Here is a 19,678-nt window from a genome sequence, read left to right as displayed (position 1 = left end):
GGTTCAATCCCTGGCCTCGCTCAGTGGATTAAGGATCTGCTGTGGCTGTGAGCTGTGGTGTAGGTTACAGACATGGTTGGAATCCTGTGTTGCTGTGGCTGTGGTGTAGGCTGTTGGCTGCAGTTCCCATTTGACCCCTAGCCTTCCATATGCTGCAGTGTGGCTCTAAAAAGAAAAAAAAGATCTTTTACATCTTTTTTTTTAAATTTGAAATTTATTCCCATCAGTTCTTCATCTGAGAAATAGTTTCCATGTATCAGTGCCAGTTGCAAAATCAGGATTTCTGGGACATTGGGAGAATGGTCTTTTGTTTTTTTCTGCTCTTATATATAGCACTTTGATTATCTCTCTCATTATCTCACTTTGTGGCAGGCACTATTTACTATCAACCCCAAAGCCTTTCCATCCTTTTTCCCAACAAATCCTGCCTTCTGTTAAAGTTTTGATTCTGTGAGGCAGAGGAATTTGCTATCTATTTCATCCAAGGTAGAATCTTGATTGGTTCCAACCAAACTTGGTCATTCATCTCCTGTTATTAAAGATTGACATAGAAATAAGCTTATGCCCCAGTTATGCCTAATGAGACATAAAAAGAAGTCTTCTGAAGGGTCTTTGGGACAGGTCTTTCCACTTTGACCAAAATATATACCTTCCTGACTTTGGATGGAGTTGAGTGAAAAGTCATACTTACAGCTCTTTTGAAGCTACGGGGATGGGCCTGAAGGTAAGAGATGGTGTGCTGATGATGCTAGTGCAGAATGAAGGAGAACACCTGGCTAGTTCTTGACAAAGCTCTCATGCTGCAGAATTCGTCAGCTCTAGAATTTCCTATCACTGGACTTCTCATTCTATAAAGTATTGTTTATGCCACCTCAGTCCTTGTAGAGTTGTGCAGATTTTACCCTACTACTTTCAGCTCCCCACACTATGTGTTCTGATGTGGATGCTGTTTGCCTAGATGAGCCATCTTTTTCTAATTTTCACACAAACGTGGAATTAGCTAGGTGTCCTGCGTTTAGCTGAATTCAATACTTCCTTGCAAGGAGAGTGTCTAAATTCATTGTAATTTCTTACAGTTTGTTGCATAACTGCCACTAAGATAAGTGAGCTTCCTAAAGGGCAGGAACAATGGCCTGTGTCAGAGCATCCTGTGTGGCTGACACATAAGTGGATGATATTAAATGCTAATGACCAAGAGGAATGGCAGTCTTTGTATTATACAATTAGTACCATCATAGGCTATGCTTATTAAATGTCAAACATCTGTATACTTGAGAATATCTGGATGGCTGACTGAATACGTTTCACCTCAATCTAGATGTTTTGGGATCAAGTAATAGAACCCCAAGATTAACCTGCAAAAGTCAGGGGCCTTCATTCTTTCATCTTAAATGTGGTGAGATGCTAGGCTGTCACAGAGATGAGTGATGCCTGTTTAACACGCTGTCAATCAAACTCTTAGGGAATTTCCTCCAGCGGAGCATAAGGCTGCCAAGAGTCTTTTGGGAAATCTTTCCTTATTCCAGATGTTAAGTATATGGCAAGATGTGTTCCAGGGTGTTATTGAAGGCAAAGACTCTGAAGAGAATGAAAAAAAAAGGAAATTGGTAGCTAAAATCAAAGTTCTTTTATCAGATCACAAGCATTGGACAGATATTTAGGTGTCAGAATAATGGTTGACTTTTTTTCTCTTCTGTTACTCTTCAGGCATTTCCTCTCCAGACCTATATTCTCAGATGAGGTGAATAACTGGAAAGTAAAAAGAGGGTTAGTCAAAGACGCTTAAAGGAGAATAGAAAGCATTCTCATCCTTCTTATTTGGCCTATCACACTTTCCTTGTCCTAAGGGTGTTTTGATTTAAAATTCTAGTTTAGGCCTATCTGAAGATATAAACTAATTTTTTATCATATTTGAAGTCAAATGTAGGTATAGTATTAAATTTATTAGCTGTCATGTTATCTTTCCTCTTTGAGTTTCAAATTATGTTTGGAGAATTAAATTCAAGCTTTCAACATTTTAGAGTTGAAAACAGGAGGTAGTACAGGATGGTGTTAATATGAGGGCTTTTTTTTTTTTTGGCAGAAACATCCATGGCATATAGAAGTTCTTGGGCCAGGGATCAAACCTGCACCTCCACAGTGAACTTAGCCATTGTAGTCAGATCCTTAGCCCCCCTAAGGATCCTTAGCCACAGCAGGAACTCCAACATGAGGACATTTTTTTAATTGCAAGTGGTATCCCACAAATTCAGTGACTTAAGTAAGAGGACAATTATTAGTTCATAGATGTAAATAACACAAGGGGAAGGCTAACTTCTGTTATGGCTTCATCCTGGGTTCAAGCAATGTCAGAAGTCTTTCTCCATAGTAGTGACTCAATTCCCAGGTTTCTCACAGTAGCAAAATGGCTGCAGCTGCTCCAGCTCTTACTTATTCTCAAGTTCGCATCTAGTGAAAAAGGGCAATTATACTCAAGGATTGCCAGCCAAAATTTTATTGCATCCCATTGGTCTTTAGGTTCATGTGCTTACTTCTTGAAACAAACACAGCGATCATGAGAATGAGAGCCACTGATCGGCTTGGGTTGAAGGAGAAGTGAAGTGCACATCCTGCAAGGTAAGGGCAATGGAGATTCCCTGAATCAGATTCTGGGCTTCATCCTAGATACGCAGGAATGAATTTGGGGAAGGCTAACATGTCTACTCAAGATGCGCTTTAGTTATTCCAATATAACTCAAATATATTAAATCTGTAAAAGGTTTAAGAAAAACAAGAGGGGAGTTCCCGTCGTGGCGCAGTGGTTAACGAATCCGACTAGGAACCATGAGGTTTCGGGTTTGGTCCCTGCCCTTGCTCAGTGGGTTAACGATCTGGCGTTGCCGTGAGCTGTGGTGTAGGTTGCAGACGCGGCTCGGATCCCACATTGCTGTGGCTTTGGCGTAGGCCGGTGGCTACAGCTCCAATTCGACCCCTAGCCTGGGAACCTCCATATGCCTCGGGAGCGGCTCAAGAAATAGCAACAACAACAACAACAAAAATCTCAAAAAAAAAAAAAAAAAAAAAAAGAAAGAAAAACAAGAGGCCTAGAATCCAGAACACAGCACAATGCATACTATATGCTGGTTGGCTTAGTTAATTTTGATTGAATGTGTGAATGAATGAATCAATGAGTTACTTGAAAATGGTTAACACTCCAACCAATATTGTGCCTCCAACCTCCAGGGAAAGTAACAAGTTCTCTGTTTGGTCCCCTTTCATCTGTTGTAAGAGGAAGCTCAGCTTCCTCTCTGTTCCCCTTCCACGAATGGTCAAGAGAAGAGGCCTCACGTTCCCTGAAGCAGCAACAAATTCCCCGAAACTTTTCTTTTTTTTACTTTTTAAAATCAAAGTATGGTTGATTTACAATGATGTGCCGACTTCTGCTGTACAGCAAAGTGACAAAGCCATATATATATATATATTCCTTTTTTTAATATCCCCGAATGTTTCAACCTCACATCTTTTATACCCTGGCAGGGATGGAGGGCTAATTTTCAGTGACCTCCCTTGCCAAGACTATGGAATACCTAATCCCTAGGGTTTAATTACTGGCTTTGAGGCCCCGGCCAGAACGCAGACAGAACATCCTAAAAACATGATGTTATCTATACTTCAATGCATCCACACATACAGAACAAAAGGCGCACATATATAGGAAAAAGGGGAAAAAAATAAAGATACAATGTATCCTGCCAGCTAGAGCTCAAAGATGTCACCTGCCATGACTTCTTTATCCACTCACCTCATTTGCTGATAGACATTTAAGTTGTTTCCACGTCTTGGTTATTGTGAGTAGTACTGCCATGAACACTGTGGTACATGTACTTTTGGGGGGGCTGTGCCCGTAGCATGCAGAAATTCTCAGGCCTGGGATCGAACCTCAGCACATGCAGTGACAATGCAGAATCCTTAACTGCTGCGCCACTAGGGAACTCCGCAGCTGCATGTATCTTTCTGAATTAGAGTTTTCCACAGATCTATGCTCAGGAGTGGGATTGCTAGATCAAATAGCAACTCTATTTTTGGTTTTTTAAGGAAACTCATACTGTTCAATTATATTAAGTGAAGTTAAGTCAGACAAAGAAAGACAAATATCATATATCACTTATATGTGGAAACTTAAAAAAACGATATAAATGAGCTTATTAACAAAATAGGAAACAGACTCACAGACATAGAAAACAAACAGCATTACCAGAGAAGATGAGGGGAGGGGGGAGATAGATTAGGAGTTTGGAGTTAACATATACACACGACTATGCATAAAATAGTTAAACAACAAGGACCTCCTATATAGCACAGGGAATGATATTCAATGTCTTATAATAACCTATAATGGAAAAGAATTTGAAAAAGAATATGTGTGTGCAAATTTATATATGTATATATATTTTCTGAATCACTTTGCTATATACCTGAAGGTAACAAAACATTGCAAATTAACTATACTTAAAAAAAAAGGTTATTGTAAAAAAAAAGATTTTAGCAAATTTAGCCAAGTAAATCTTAACCTTTTAGAGAAGATCATTTCTATAATGATAACTAAGCAGACAATTTTAAGATAATTTTTTTCTTTAGGTAATTATTTTATTGAAAAAAACCTCTCATATTCTTCAAGTAGAATCAATATCCTTGCATTCAAATCATTTTTAATTGCCTGCAAGTATAAACCAAAGCAAATGAGGTATTAGGAAATGAAGCAAGGAAAAGGAAACAAACATCTATTGGAAAATCATCCACAGACAAAGCTCTCTTGCTAAGTGCTTTTTACAATAAATTGCTTTAACTTTTTTTTAGAAACATGTATGCAAATATCACCTAATCCTACAATATAAAACTGCACGTACTTTTGCAAAGCATATGTTTAGAAATTTTATCCACATCCAATATAAGTAAATTATGATATACTAAGTTGCATCAAGAAACCTATTTTAAAATGTTTCATACATGTTAATAAAATACTTGTTTTTTTTTTTTTAAAAGCTCATAACAGTAAAAAAAAAAAAAAAAAAAGAAAAGAAAAGGTAGCTCCACCGGCCAGAGAATGAAGAGGGGGCTGTCAGCCAGCAGGCCCCCTAGGCACGTGTGGAATTAGATTCCTGTCCCTCAGAGGGTCGTCTGGGGGTGCTTTGTGCTGCAGTGGGTTAAGGTTGGGTGATGTTGCTGCAGTGGCTGGGTAGCTAATGTGGCACAGGTGTCGTGGATTCAGTCTCTGGCTTGGGAACTTCCACATGCCTCAGGTGTGGCCGAGAAAAAAAGGTGGGGGAGGTGGGGGTAGCACATGAGCCTCTGGCACTTAAAGCCTGGGCTCTCTTCACTGAGCCCTGATTGGGTGAGTTCGCGAGGGAGCCCTATTTCCCAGACTGCTTTAGCCCAGTGGTCTCCTGGACGCGAGCCCCGTTGGTTTTAAAAGCTTGACACCTTTTGTAGGACTGTGTCTCAGGTACCGGTCTTGAACGCTGGGGTGCTGAGTGGGGGTCACACTCTTTGGTCCTCAGGAGAAGCTCTGGGCCTTCAGTCCCCACCTGGTGGTGGGTGGCGGTGTGGGGATGGGGTGTGTGGCGAGACGGTGTCCCTGCCTCCCCTACTGCTCTTGTGCAGCTGCAGATTCCGAGTGTCCGCGGAAGGGGGGATCCCAGGGCCCCCTGCGTCACCATCTAGAATCAGAACCTCTCTTTTCTCTTACACCAGGACGTCTTTCTCCTCCTAGGACATCAGAGCTCCTGGTTTTCAGGCCTTGGGCTCAGCCGCTTAGACCAGACGTCCCTCGGTTCTAGGGGCCACAGACCTGACCTGATTTATACCAGTGGCGCTCCTGGGCCTCCAGGTTGCAGACAGCAGATTGTGGGCCCTCTCAGCCTTTATTCATAACACATGACCCCGCCCCGATGCTAAATCGCTTCTTGAGTCTCTCTCTGTCCTGTTGATTCTGCTTATCTGGAGAACCCTGACTGAGGCACTGCTATAATAAAGTGAGACAAACCTGGAGTTCCCATCGTGGCCCATCGTGGCTCCGACTAGGAACCATGAGGTTGAGGGTTCGATCCCTGGCCTTGCTCAGTGAGTTAAGGATCCGGCATTGCCGTGAGCTGTGGTGTAGCTTGCAGATTCGGCTCGGATTCCACGTTCCTGTGGCTCTGGTATAGGCTGGCGGCTGCAGCTCCGATTGGACCCCTAGCCTGGGAACCTCCACATGCTGCGGGAGCGGCCCTAGAAAAGGCAAAAAGACAAAAATAAATAAATAAATAATAAAAAAATAAAGTGAGACAAACCTACTGCAGTGAAGCACCACTCGTTTATTATTTCAGAGTTCTGTAGGTTAAAAAAAAAAAACAAAAAACCCTGTGGGTTTGGCTGGTTTCTCTGCTTTGAGTCTCCAAAGGTCAGAGGCAGGTGTCAGCAGGCTCCGTTCCTATTGGAGACGCTAGGGGAGAATTTGTTTCCTGGCTCCCTCCTGCTGTTGAGAGAGTTTAGTCCCTCCCAGGTGTAGGACGAGACCCCCGTGTCTTCAGTGGCTGTCAGCTGTGGCCTAACTAGCTCCTAGTTCGCTCACCCGTACCTGTGCCAAACTTGCCTGTTTCAGTGCCAGCAATGGTGTCAGAGCCTTCTCACACTGCCTGCATCTCTCTGTCTCCTCTTAGGATGTTCAGGGCTCCTGTAATCACCCTGGGCCCATCTGATAATACAGAATAATCTCCCCATTGTAAAGCTAACTGACTAGTATCCTTAATTCCATGGCAAGGCCCCCTTTGTCATGTTAGGAGCAGAAGCCATGGAGACCAAAGTCCTGCCTCCGAGGTTATGGTAACCTTCTAGAATGTTTCATTGGGTTTCTGCTGCCTCCAGCATTGTATGAAAATTTCCATGTCCTCATTCTCCTTAAGCAGAGGTTGTCTTAGTCAAGCAGTGGCAATTGCAAGCAATCTTTTTATGTAAGTGAAAAGCCGTCTCTGTGTTACTTGAATTGTGTTTCGTAGATGAAGGAAGTGGGATTTTAAAGGGCACTTCGTGCAGTGGTCAATGACACAGTTACGGAGAGATCCAGCCAGAGGGGCCCGGGCCGTGTGGTGGGTGTAACGTGGTGATTTCTTTGCCCCTCAGCCTGGCATGGAGGAGGAACAGCTTGGAATTGGAGCGGGCAGCCCGAGCAGATGGACAGCAGCTGAGTCAATCTGGAAGCAATCACGATCCATGGTAAGTTCACCAGGACTGCTCTCACCAAGTGCTGGCGTGTGTTTTGACACAAAGCCCACAGACCCCTGTCTTTTTGTTTTAGCATCTTGTGCCAAATGTGCCATAACACATTTCACAGACTATTTATTTCTCACTTAAAAAAAATGGATGCCAGATTCAGGTTGCTTTCAAAACAAAGGGTGTGAGGACGAGAATATTTAAACTGCAGGATGATTGCTGAAGGAAGAAAAGAAAAACATATTGAGAAGGCAAAGCACAGCAGGGCTGGTTGATTGTCATAAACTTGGTAAGATATACATGTGCGCTGAGGCAAAGTCCTGTATCTTGTACATATTGCTGAGTTCATGAAAAAAATGGTGTTAACACCTTGCTACTCAATTCATAGAGACTAGAAAACTACACAAGGATTTGGATTTTATCTACATGACATTAGGGAAGCATTTGGCTCAGATGACCTGGATAAGGTGACAGAAAGGCTATGAATTCAGAGCCTTTCCTGTGGCTTTTCTTGTATGGACAAAGTGGAATGGAAAAATTGGTCAAGGCTGTCATTCTTTTTCTTTTCTTTTTTTAAATCAAATATAGTTGATTTATAATGTTGTGCCATTTTTCTGGTGTACAGCACAGTGACCCAGTCATACATATATATACACATTCTTTTCCTCCTATCTCCCCCCATCATCTTCTATCCCAAGAGACTGGACACAGTTCCCTGTGCCGTATACAGCAGGACCTCAATTGCTTATCCATTCTAAATGTAATAGTTTGTGTCAACTAACCCCAAACTCCCAGTCAATCCCATTCCCTTCCCCCTCCCCGCTTGGCAACCACACATCTGTTCTCCACGTCTGTGGGTCTGTTTCTGTTCTGTAGATAAGTTCATTATGGATTATGTTTTAGATTCCACATATATATGATATCATATGGTATTTGTCTTTTTCTGATTTACTACATTTAGTATGAGAATCTCTAGTTCCATTCATGTGGCTGCAGATGGAATTACTTTGTTCTTTTTACGGCTGAGTAGTTTTCCATTTTGCATGAACCATCTCTTCTTAATCCATTCATCTATCACTGGACACTTAGGTTGTTTCCATGTCTTGGCTATTGTGAATAGTGCTGCCATGAACATAGTTGGGGGGGCATGCATTTTTTTGAATGAAAGTTTTGTCTGGACATATGCCAAGGAGTGGGATTGCTGGATCGTATGGTAGTTCTACATTTAGTTTTCTGAGGAGCCTCCATATCTTTTTCCAAAGTGGTTGTACCCATTTACATTTCCCAACAGTGTTTGAGGGTTCCCTTTTCTCCACACCCTCTCTAGCTGAGAGCCCATTGTTAATGATGGCTGTTCTGACCGGTGTGCGGGGGTACCTCATTCTAGTTTTGATTTGATTTTCTCTAATAATCAGTGATGTTGAGCATTTTTTTCATGTGCCTTCTGGTCATCCATATGTCTTCTTTGGAGAAATGTTTATTGAGGTCTCCTGCCCATTTTTTGAATGGGTTTTTTGTTTGTTTTGTTGTTGTTGTTGAGTGGTATGGGTTGTTTGTATATTTTGGAGATTAAGTCCTTGTCAATTGCATCATTTGCAACTCTTTTCTCTGATTCTGTAGGTTGTTTTTTCTTTTCTTTTTCTTTTTTTATGGTTTCCTTTGCTCTGCAAAAGCTTGTAAATTTGATTAGGTCCCATTTGTTTGTTTTTGTTTCTGTTGCCTTGGGAGACTGACCTAAGAAAAAATTTGTATGGTTTTTGTCAGAGAATGTTTTGCCTATGTTCTCTTCTAGGAGTTTGATGATGTCTTATCTTATGTTTAAGTCTTGAAGCCATTTTAGTTTTATTTTGTGCATGGTGTGAGGGTGCATTCTAGCTTCATTGATATACATGCAGCTGTCCAGTTTTCTCAGCATGAAACCCTGCTGGTACTTTGCCTGAAATATGAGACCAAGGTTCCTAGCGTGGCAACTATATATGTACATTGTGCCTTTGCAATTCATAATTTGCATTACTATAACTAATTCATGCACAGCCAGCATTCATTTGATGCATTAATTTGACCTTACTTAGAAAAAAAGGAAACGGAAAAAGTCTCTGCACTCATGTTAATCTTGCAGGGGTGGGTGGTGACGGGAAGGGGGGCTTCTAGGAGGCAGATCATGTTCTATTTCCAGACCTGAATGTTAGTTATAATATGAACCTGTGTGCCTATGATATATGGACTTTCCTGAATGCATGCTATCATTAGATAAAATCTATTAAAAAAAGAAGGTTGCATGGCAGGGATGGAAGGTTAAACTTGGCAACATTTTTAAGGTGTGGCAAAAATCTCCAAAATTACAGGTTGTTGTAGAAAGTAGTTCCGTCACTTCCCGAGAGTGAAAACTTGGAGTCTGTATTTCAGCTTCAAGCCCACAGATGTGTTTGGCCCATGGGTTGAAAACAATTTAATTAATTGTGGGCAGTTAAAAATCAAGGAATTTATATCAACATCCAGATTGCAGGATTCCTTTGAAAAGTTAGCAGATCTTATAGCACCAGACTTACATTGCCACATGGCAACAACCTGTGGGAACGAAGCAGAAACCGCCTCTTGTCCCCAAGGCCTGCACTTACCACTTTGTCTCTCCGACTAAATGTGTGACCTGTACTGCCTGCCAGTCGTTCTGGTTGAATGTGCCGTTGCTGATACTCGGATGGACATTTCCAGCAGGTTGCATAGAAGCTTTCTGATGTGGAGTGAAGTTTGGTTTACAAAGAACGCAGTGGAGTATGGACTCGGTCATTCTGTGGTTAACCACCTCAGGGAGGGTGGGCTGGGTGGAGAATCCGAGTTTCTTATCTGTCTGGTTTGGGCGTTGTAGACACAGACGAGGCCTTCATCGCAGCCCCCACATCCACGTGTTCCGAAGACCCCTAGGTGTTGCCTTTGAACTGAAGTCAGGGGAATGAATTCCAAATGAATCCAGTGCACATGTTTGAAACAACCATACATAAGGGATTTTCAGGTTGCAGCTGCAGTCCTTTCAGTCATCACATCTCCATCCCCTGTATGGAAGCCTGCCTTAAAAATGAAGTGAGGCAAGACCTGGAATGGCCGAGCTCTGTGCTAGAGCCGTCCTGAGCTGCCTGCCCACATGGATCCCTGCAGAAGAGGCAAGCTGAATGGGATGGCGGTCGAAAGAGAGGCTCCGTGGAATCAGCGGTGGACCTCGGCCTCCCCTAGGAGATCAGGAAAGCCAGGGATGCAAGCTGAACACGCTTAAAGACCCTGGCCGTGGGCAGTTCCAGAAAGGCAGTTACACCTCCAGGGGTCCTTGCGTCACCAGTTTCCTGGTGTTTCTGGCTCCTGTGGGAACAGGTCCTCGTCACCATCTCATTACAAAGAGAGTGGGTGTTAGGAAAGAACAAAGGCCTGCAGGTGTGACTGGAAACGTCCTCCCGTCCTGTGCATCCCGGTATTTGTTTTGGTTCATGAACTATTTTAGAGCTGCTGACATTTTCAAAAGGCCTCCCATGTGGCACTGGTGTTCCTGTCCTGTCTTGGTTTTAAAATACTGTGGGTTTTATGGGCATTTTTTACTTATTTGGGCCTTGCTAGATTTTCAGCTCTAAGTTGGGCCTTCTCTAAATGGTTCTATTAGGGTTTGAAAAATGAGAGTAGCCTGGGGGATGCCTGAATGGAATCCCATCTTGTCAATTATGCCTGTTATCTAAGCATGCTCACTGAAGGGGACAGAAAAAAGTTGCTTCGTCTAAATAAGACATTTATGATTGGAGAGGTTTAACCGTGAGGCGCTGACACTTGATGTTGCTCAGGTGGTCAGGACACCAGCACACACAGAATCAAATCACTGGCCCACAGTCAGAGGACCAGTTAGCAGCAAGAATGACCCTAGAACCCCAAAGCTTGAGTTAAATCAGGCTCCTTTTTAGCAAGTAAAGTTGACAATTAAAACAACAGTCTACACAATTTGGTCCAATAACCATTTGGAGTGTGCAACAAGATGACAAAGATTTCTACAGAAAGTGGAGATTTCTGTCTATCAGAAGACGTGTGTCTCCAAATATCTTCATCTTTGGTGTCAAGTGTATCACACCAGTTGCTTTTATGCTTTCTTTGTGTTTTCATGCCAGAGTTTAAATGCCAATTCCTTGCACTAATTCAGCACTGGAAACCTCCTACCTCCAACCCCCGTAACCGTTTCTTACCCTCTATTAAAATGGTCTGTTTCCTTGTCGGAGTCCCCAGTAGATGGTCAGCACAGAACACCTGCAGCATGGAGTGTGCAGATCTGGTCACAAACACCAACTCTCAGATTTTTAGGAATTGTGCGAGCCATCTCACCACAAGCTTGTGGCTTGAACTCTGCCCCAGGGGAACTATTTACACCACACAAATCGGCACAGGTACAAATCTGAGCTTCCTCTACCTCAGCCGAGTAGGTTTTCAACCTTTTCCAGCATCCCTGTGGTCAGATACCTTATTTGTTTGGCTCGTCACCACATCCTCACTTGTACCCGGTCTGCAGCAGATGCTCAGCAAACGTGTGTTAGTGAAGTGAATGATACTTGAGTGAAAGGGTGAATGAATGAAGGAGTCTCTTGGTTTCTTTCCAATTCTGATTTCCCATAGCTCCTTGACCTCTGCATGGGCATTGCAGGGGGCCCTCTTGGAAAAGTTTCTTGTTCCTGGGAGAAACAGGAAATGCTTGGCCCTTGGAGACAAGTGAACATGGATTCGACTCCCAGCTCAGTCATTAATAGTTCTGAATTGCAGGCATGTTATCTTCTTGAAGCCTCTGAGATTTTTGTTATAAAAACAGTGTAATAATGCAACTTGTGGTATTGTCATGAGTGTTAAAGATAATGTTTACAAGGTGGCGATGCCTAGACACATAGCCTCTGTTCAAGGTCACCTCCTTTGACTCGTATTCCAAATACTATGCACATTTTCCTGTAGGTCCCAGATACTGCCCATCACACATCAGTTTTAATATATTCAAAGCACCTACAATGATCCAAAATTATTTGTTTACTTATTTATTGTTTGTCATTTGTCAAAGTCAAGTTTTGGAAACTAGGATCCTTACCTGTCTGGTTTGCTGCTCTGTCTCCAGTGCCTTGAATGGTGCCCAGTGCACATAGCAACCCTTGATAAATATTCTTTGAATAGGTAAGTGAATAAACCAACAAATGCACACATGATGTTCTTATTTACTAGGTGATCATCTATAGCATTGATCAGAAACTGTGTCCCAAAGATCAAATCCAGCCGGCCACCTGTTTTGGAAAATAAAATTGGCACATAGGCATGCTCTTTCATTGATGAATTGCTCTGGTGGCTTTCACACTATAGCAGCAAAGCTAAGTAACTGCAAAAGAGATCATATGGCCCATAGAGGTGGCCCTTTAGACTAAAAGAAAGAGGTGAATCTTTGTTAACCTCTGATCTATAAGCTCATCTCCAAAAGGCACTAATTCAAAGCTTAGGAAACTGAGGAGTTTTCTCAGCATCATTAAATAAATTGGTGGTGACAAGGAAAAAGAAATGGGTCTCCAGGCACTGAAGCGTGACCTCCTAAGGCCTAGGAAGATGAGGAAGGCACCAACCATCCCCTCGTCCAGGCAAAACGTCTCTACTCTCAAACAGATGACTCTCTGTACTAGTTCAACATGTCTCTGTGCAAATCTCTTTTCTCAGAGTCTGGATGATGATTATATTTTTCCACAGTTTTTTTTTTTTTTTTAAATACTGGCACCAAAGGAAAGTATGGGAAGCTTCCAAAGGAGAGGGTAAAGTTTGAGATGGCAACAGCATTGCAAAAAACAGCCCTGGCCAAGCTCCACACTCCCATCATGACAGCAGTATCTAATTACTGCACTAAACTTTGAGAAACCTGATAGTATGCAAATAAAATCCAGCTGCAATTTATGACAGCACATGCAATTTTTACAAAAAATTTAAAACCTTTTTTCTATAGGAAAAAAAAATCTATCTCTTAGAGTATTTAGAATTAACCAAGGATACAATCTAATAGAGCCTAATAGGTTAATTTAGTACAAATGTTGGCGTATACTGAAATTCTCCTTTAGATAAGGAATTCTGGCATTTTTCATATGTAACGGAGGGCAGTACTTGTTGATGCTTACTGTTTGGTGGCAGTAGGAGGGCTGTAGAATTTGCTATGTCCCTGGGGGGGAGCCTTGATGGTGGTGGTGGTGGTGAGGGTTCCATTTTTCAAGGCAGCAGTATGTGACTTCAGAGTTGAGGAATAAGGAGGTGTTAGCCAGGTGAAGAAAGGCAGAAGTATGTTCAGGGCTGTGGGGAAAGTCTTTGCTGAGTCTAGAGCACAGGGACAATGGGGAGGCAGTGAGAACTGATATCTATACAGTACTTTTTAAGTGCAGGCACGATTGTAAGTGCTGTGCATGTATAAACTCATTTAATCTGCACAACAAAACTGTGAAGTACATGCTATTATTATTTCTTATTTTATAGGTGAGGAAATGGTGGGAAAAAAATCTTGCCCAGTGTCATATAGCTAGCAAGTGGCAGAGTTTGAATGTAAACCCAGGAATTTGGTTCAAGAAGTCACACTCCTTTTTTTTTTTTTTTTTTTTTTTTTTCTTCTGTGCCCATGGCATGCAGAACTTCCTGGGCCAGGGATTGAACCCATGCCACAGCAGTGACCCAAGCCACTGCAGTGACAATGCCAGATGCTTAACCCACTAAGTCACATCAGAACTCCACACTTTTTTTTAAAATAATATTTAAATATTCTCTTATTCTTAATTAAAATGTTCAAAAATGATCTGATGTACAAAAAGATATAAAGTTATTTAAGAAGATGTACAAGGAGGTGTAAAGAATAATAAGGGAGACACCCTTGATCCACCAACCACATTAAGTGGTAGAATCTTTCCATCAGAGATGAGCCTCCTGTATTTATCACACCAGTTGCAACCTTTTCCTTTCCTTAACAGATGCAATCACTACCTTGAAGAGCTATTAGAATTAACAAGCAAATTGAACAGCGTTACTAGATACAAGCTCAATATACATAATCAATTGTATTTCCATAGGGCTGTAATAAGCCAACAGAAGATAAAGTAAACAAAAACATTACTATCAAGTGCGCTAAAGCTGCCTTCTGAAGTCTAGTGAAGAAAAATGCTGCTGAGGTACATGGGCCCTTTGAAGCAGGACAGAGGAAGAGAGAGAAAGATTCTGAAGCATGTAGAAAGCGGAAATTCTTTTTTTTTTTTTTTAATTATAGTATAGTTGATTTACAGTGTTTCTTCAATTTCTGTTGTACAGCAAAGTGACCTAGTCATACACAGTTTCTAAGGGAAGAGTAAAAAAGAACTCCTCAGTGACCCCCAAACCTGGCAGCCAGGCTGTCAAGCAAAGTAAGATCTCCCATGGTTCAGACAAATGGTGGCTCAGCTGTGAAGCATAAAGAAACCTTCAGTGCCTGCTGAGGGTCATATCCTAATTTGTGCTGAATGCAATGTCATAACTGCTCCCTTAGAACGTTTGAATCAGTGGTGAGCTGAATCTAATTAAAGGGGTGACAAGGCTAGACCCGGTTTACCTACAGATCAGATTCCTCCGTGCCCCTTTCTGTCAGCCGTTCAAAAGCAATATGGCCTTTTCTAAGAATTACATTGTTTACTTGTGTTTCTCTTATCTTTCAACATATAAAAATTTGAAACACATCATGGAACAATAAAATGTAATCCGTGGTCAAAAGGAAAAGAAGATAATAGATCCAGGAATAGATGCATTACTGGAATTCTGGAGCTTTAAAATAACTGGTATGTAAGATAAAGGATAAAATGATTTTAAAAAGAGGAGTAAATACATGGTATTTATGGATTAGATGGCAAAATATTGTGAAGATATCCTTAATAATTGTTCTATAGATTAAATAACGATCAAAATACCAGCAGGTTCTTGTTGAAACTTTCCAAGCTGATTTTGAAATCTATATGGAGTTTCAAGGGATCAAAAATATCTAAGACACTTTAAAGAAGAACAGTTGGGAGAACTTGCTTTACCCGAAATCAAGACTCACTATCATTATGTAATTATTACCGTATGGTATGAATATCAGAATGAGTTAAGAGTGCAATAGAATAGAAGAGAGTCCAGAAAAAGACCCACCTACATGTGGACATGAGTTTATGACAACAAAACTCTCATACACTCTTAAAGAAGGTGTGATTTAATTCAGCCTCTTAGTAAAACACCTTAGCATTATCTCGCGAAGACACATATATTCTATAACAGAGCAATTCCCACTCAGAGGTTCATACTTAGGGTTGCCAGATCTAGCAAATAAATATTCAGTATAGGTATGCTCCGTACACTATTTCAGACATACTTATAGTAAAAAGTAAAGTCTATTGTTTATGTGAAGTTCAAATGTAACCAGATTTCCTGCATTTTACCTATCATTCCTAACCATACTCCTCAAAAGATTATGCACAGACACATCGGGAAGCAGGATAGGAATGTTCACAGCATTATTTGTAATCACCAAAACCTGGAAACAGCCTAATGTCCATCAACAGTAGAATGAAAAAGTAAATTGTGGTATGGTCATACAATGGAACATTGTGCAACAATAAAAAGTGATGAATACTAGGTAGATGCAACAATGTAAATAAATCTCATTAACATAATAATATCCAGCAAAAGAAGCCAGATATAATAATCATCCAGCCTGTGATTGTGTTCATGGGCAAGTCAAAGAGAGAGAGAAGGAGAGAGGAAGAGCAACCTCACTGGTCTTTAGGAAGGAAGGCTTAGATGGGGAATTATAAAGAGGTCTTCATGAAAGCCTAGAGGTTATGGGTGCCTTCCTGTAGAAGGAGATGATCTTTGAGAGGGGTCTGAAGCAAGTCTCTGTAATGCTCGCAAAATTCTAGTTTGACCTGGGATGGTGGTTATCACCTGTTTGCGTGTTGCAGTTCATGTTAGGCAGATTTTTAAAAGGATTAGGAATGTAATACATTATCTAACTACCTCTTTTTGTAATTCTCTTCCATTTCTTTCCTGAAGTGAAATGAAATTCATAGATAATGTACTTATTTGTATACATACTATTAACAGTTGAAAAAAATTAAAATGTCTTACTGTAATATGAAAAAGAAATACATGCAATTTACTGTGAAATGCTATGTATTTTAATCTGTGAAATGCCCAGTCCTACCTTCACTTGAAGACATACAAAGTAGCTATATGCTTACCTGTGTATGTTGAATCACCATGAATGTGATAGGGAAGTAGTAGTTACCAATAGTACTTATTCAAATACCACGAGTAGTTGCTGAAAGCTGTGATTTTTCTGAAATGGTGAACAGTGCTTGGCAATGTTATGGATAAAGTGAAAAAAGAAAACAAAAGCCCATCTCTTAATTTGCATTGCTTAAAAAATTGTTTTATATCAGAACCAACAGAAAGAAAAAAACCCTTAAATTTATGTGAAAACAACAGTTCTATGCTAAGATAATTATCAATAGATTCTAAGCTATAGGATCATCCTTTTGGAAGGTGAGGAAATCTCAGACATTTTGGGAGAATTCTCCCTTATGCCAAATTGTCAAAGTCAGGATGTCTGAAACCCCCCAGATATCCCGCAAATTCAAGCAGTGCTTTCTAATCATTGTATAACCAAGACACTACTAGAAATTTCCAAAATGCCCTTTAAAGAGCTGTACCACCTCTGCTTAGGCTTCTAGCCCAAATGTTTGATATTGTTTGATACTATTAGAACAACCAGAGTTGCTATAGAACTAGACTCCTAAATTTCTCTAAATAGCTTTATTTCATTTCTTAAAATTTTCATTAAAATTACATTAAATGACAGCGAAATACATGCTGGTATATTATGAAAGAAATGATCGTTTGGAGCTTTATCTGGTAGCCTTAGAAAACTCAGCTCTTGGAATTCCTGCTATGGTGCAGGATTAAGGATCCAGTGACATCTCTGTGGTGGCACAGGTTCAGTCCCTGGTCTGGCACAGTGGGTTGAAGGATCTGACATTGCCGCAGCTTGGTGCAGCTTGCAGCTGTGGCTTGGATTCCATCCCTGGCCCAGGAACTTCCATATGCCTCGGGTGCACCTAAAAAAGAAAAAAAAAAAAGAAAGAAAAAGTCAACTCTCACTTTGCATTTCAACTTTTGTCTGCCAAAAAGGAGAAGGAAAGGGAGCCATAGATGGTACTAAATGGTGGGGCAGTTGAAACCATTGTTTTGGGGAACCAAGAGCCCATAAAGCCCACCCAGTTCCATCTCCAACAGCCAATGCCTGGCCAGACTCTTGCTTTTCTGACAGAGACAGAGTTGGTTCTCACTTTATTTGGTGGCAGCTATTTTGGAGCCAACAAGCATCCATCTACGAGTGGTCAGGAAGTCCTACCAGCTGAGAGGCTTCTTGGGCTTATGACGTGGATGGGGCTGGTGAAACAGGATGGTTCTAGGTGTTATTGGCAGGTAGGAATTTTAATATTTCTCATGAGAAATGTTATCAATGTCTATCACTATTTAATCATTTGGAAAGGTTGTTGCTTATTTCTCAGAGGCATTTGAGTTGGAATTTGTTGCCTGTGCCTGTGATGAACAGTGGTTAGAAAGATGCTTGATTTGAAACCAAGTAGGCCCTGAAAAGTTTTGCCATTTGGTGGTGGAGGGGGTGGTGCGGGGAGAAGGAGGGCAGGAGGGGAATGCAGATAGAAAAGGAAATCCAGTTATTTTCTAGACTGGGAGCTGTTTTATTTTTGAGATCCAAGGTTTCTCTGTTGGCTTATACATGCTTTGAAGAAACCTTTCTTTTTCTTCCTTTGGAGAGAATGAAGTTCATGACTAAGAGGTTGTATCAATTTCTAAATAAAACTACATGCTACCTTTACCAAATGCTTTCTGAAAGCTCTCAGATCTCACACAGGTTGCAGTTATATACCAGGTTGTCAGCTCCCTGAGTGCAATGTCTGTTTCATCTTTGTAGCCCCCTTGCTAGATGGATACAATGTGTTGAATACGGAAACCAACAAGTTTACCTCCGGGCACTGCAAAGAGTGGGAGCACCTGAATTTGGCAATTAAAGGACAAAGTACACCTTCTAAAATTGCTACCCAAGGGACAATTAAAAATGGAACGTTACATTTTATTTTTTATTATTTCTTTTATACTGATTTATTTAAAGAATAATAGCATTCTTCTCTTCTGTAAATATTAATGAGCATCTATGAAGTGCCAGGTATTGTGTTAGGCCTTGAGGACATGAGATGAAAAAGACTGATGAAGGCTCTGTTTTCCTTATAGAGCCATAGTCCCATGGATATTTGTGTACGTTTGCACATATATAACAAGGTATTTGCAATAACTTGTCTTTGCATTTCCTTCATAGCAGTGCCTGAAAAACTGGGTGACCAGTTCTCAGGTCATGTGGACTTCTGCCTGTTTTATTGATGTACATGCTGAGTCCTTTGAGGAAACCTTTACTGAGAAGGTGGAGGAAGTGAGTCTAAAACTGATTCCACGTGTGCCTTTTAAATCTGGCTCTACCTCAAGTCCAGGTCTCTCTCAGATCTCCTTCCCACCTCGGTTTTACACTTGCTGACTTGAAAGTGATATATTTTGATGCGACAGATGCTCATCTCTTAATCTCTCTTTGGCCATCACTGTCCACCTTTTGTTGTCAACCATAAGCCCACATGGAAGAGAAGGATTTGAAGGGGGATAACTTTAAAATACAAAGAATAGCTAAGGGAGATAACAAACTTAAGGAGAAATGAATATCCGGGTCCTTGTGACCAAACCTTGAAATATCTTTTTACCACTCTGCTGACATGTAGAATCACTGAGCATGGCATTTTAGGGTTGGGGGGATCTCGAAGGACATAGGAAATCAAAGAGCCGTCTGAGGATCACTGGAATTCTAACCATCTGGGAGTTTTGTTAGAGAGGCAGGTGTAGGCACCCCTTCCCAAGAATTTGCATTTTTAAGATGCTCTGGGGAGTTCTTTAGTGCACTTCACTCTGTGGATGGGAGTGCTGAAGCGAGTTCCAAGATCCAGTGACCTAGGTGTCAAGGCTAATCTCCAGCCTAGGGCTCTTTCCTAGTGCAGCGTCATGCAGGCGTGAAACGGCTGAGTAAAACAAATCAAGTTCTTCTCCTTCCCCTAAATCCCCTTCCTCTCTTATGTCTTGAGGGAGGATAATCAGTGACTGTAAAGAATAAGAGGAATTTTATCCTTTATTTCCTAGCGTGTGCCAAGTACTTTTTCCCTGATGGAGCACACATGAAATGTGAATTCCACACATTTCCTTCCCAGACAAGTGGCCACGCTGTGCTCCTGATCTCTTCTGTCTGTCCTGGAAGCTGGAAGAAGCTCTTATCTGGCCCTGTTGTAATCTGAATAGGCAGCTGTGGCCA

The 19,678-nt window shown here is 41.2% G+C and overlaps 1 long non-coding RNA gene across 3 annotated transcripts in view; it reads left to right on the top strand.

Moving 5' to 3' along the window:
* Positions 5,051 to 19,678, top strand: part of LOC110259527 — a 185,226-nt gene continuing 170,598 nt past the window's right edge. For all 3 annotated transcript variants that reach the window (XR_002341966.1, XR_002341965.1, XR_002341967.1), the window contains exons 1-2: positions 5,051 to 5,482; positions 7,141 to 7,233. This is a non-coding gene — a long non-coding RNA (uncharacterized LOC110259527). The remainder of the gene's footprint in view (positions 5,483 to 7,140; positions 7,234 to 19,678) is intronic.

This window comes from Sus scrofa, chromosome 2 (assembly GCF_000003025.6).
Source record: "Sus scrofa isolate TJ Tabasco breed Duroc chromosome 2, Sscrofa11.1, whole genome shotgun sequence".
Classification (NCBI taxonomy): domain Eukaryota; kingdom Metazoa; phylum Chordata; class Mammalia; order Artiodactyla; family Suidae; genus Sus; species Sus scrofa.
The sequence above is the reverse complement of the archived record's forward strand: the minus strand, read 5'-3'. Positions and strand labels throughout refer to the sequence as shown.